Below are 1188 nucleotides of genomic sequence, written 5' to 3'. Positions count from 1 at the left end.
CCTGATGAGAAGAGCTGACTCATCGGAAAAGACCCTGATGCTCGGAAAGATTGAAGGCAGGAGGAGAAGGGGATGACAGAGGATGAAATGGCTGGATGGCATCACCGACTCAATGGACGAGTTTGAGCAAATTTTGGGAGATAGTGAAGGACAAGGAAGCCTGGCACACTGCAGTCCATGGGATCACAAAGAGTCAGACATGAATAACAACAACAAAGTCCAGCTCTAGAAGGAAAAGGGGTGCACATGTTTACTTCCTGACTCCTTAGCATGTGCTCCACCGTCTCCTCCCCTGGTTCAGGGATAGGATAGTACTCCAAGTGCAGGTCTCTGGGTCCATGCACCACCAAGCAGAGGTCGTCAGGCTTGGCTGCCGCCATGTTTGTCCCTCCCTCCTTTCTGGTCAGGGCTGCTGTCTGCTGTTCGTGAGATGGTTTAGCAGGTGCTACTGAAGATACATCCTGTCGGAATTTGTAGTTCAGATGTCCATGGCCGGCAGCATGGTCGAATCAGAAATTTTGTTGTGAAAAAGCCAATGGTGCTAGGGCATAAAGCTTTGAGAACAGTCATAAAAGTGGAATCATCGGTCAAGCACTTATAACCAGGTGATCATGTTGACATTGAGCTTGGAGCTCCTTGAGAAACTTGATGAACTCTGCAAGACTGGCCGATACAATCTGTCACCAACCATCTTCTTCTGTGCCATGCCGCCCGATGATGGGAACCTCTGCCAGTTCTACAAGCACAAGGCTAATTTCTGCTACAAGTTTCCTGACAATGTCACCTTTGAGGAAGGGGCCCTGGTTGAGCCACTGTCTGTGGGGATTCATGCCTGCCGGCAAACTGGAAACAAGGTCCTTGTGTGTGGAGCTGGGCCAGATGGACTGGTCAGTTCCTCACAGCCAAGGCGATGGGTGCAGCTCAAATGGTGGTGACTGATCTGTCAGCCTCTCGGTTGTCTAAAGCCAAGGAAGTTGGGGCTGATTTCATCCTCCGGACTCCAATGAGAGCCCTCAGGAAATAGCCAAGAAAGCAGAAGGTCTTCTGGGCAGCAAGCTGGAAGTCACCATCAAGTGCACAGGAGCAGAGACCTCCATCCAGGCAGATATCTACCAGACTCATCCTGGTGGGCTGGTGCTGGTGGTGCTGGGCTCTGAGATGACCAGTGGGCCCTTCATGCATGCAGCC

At 51.4% G+C, this 1188-nt stretch overlaps 1 pseudogene; it reads left to right on the top strand.

The window, feature by feature from the left end:
* The first annotated feature begins 442 nt into the window (after positions 1-442).
* Positions 443-1182, top strand: LOC105002362 (annotated as a pseudogene).
* Positions 1183-1188: the final 6 nt, after the last annotated feature.

The sequence above is a fragment of the Bison bison genome, unplaced genomic scaffold (genome assembly GCF_000754665.1).
Source record: "Bison bison bison isolate TAMUID 2011002044 unplaced genomic scaffold, Bison_UMD1.0 scf7180017855511, whole genome shotgun sequence".
NCBI classification, from domain to species: Eukaryota; Metazoa; Chordata; class Mammalia; order Artiodactyla; family Bovidae; genus Bison; species Bison bison.
Note: the sequence above shows the minus strand (reverse complement) of the source record. Positions and strands in the feature narration are given on the sequence as shown.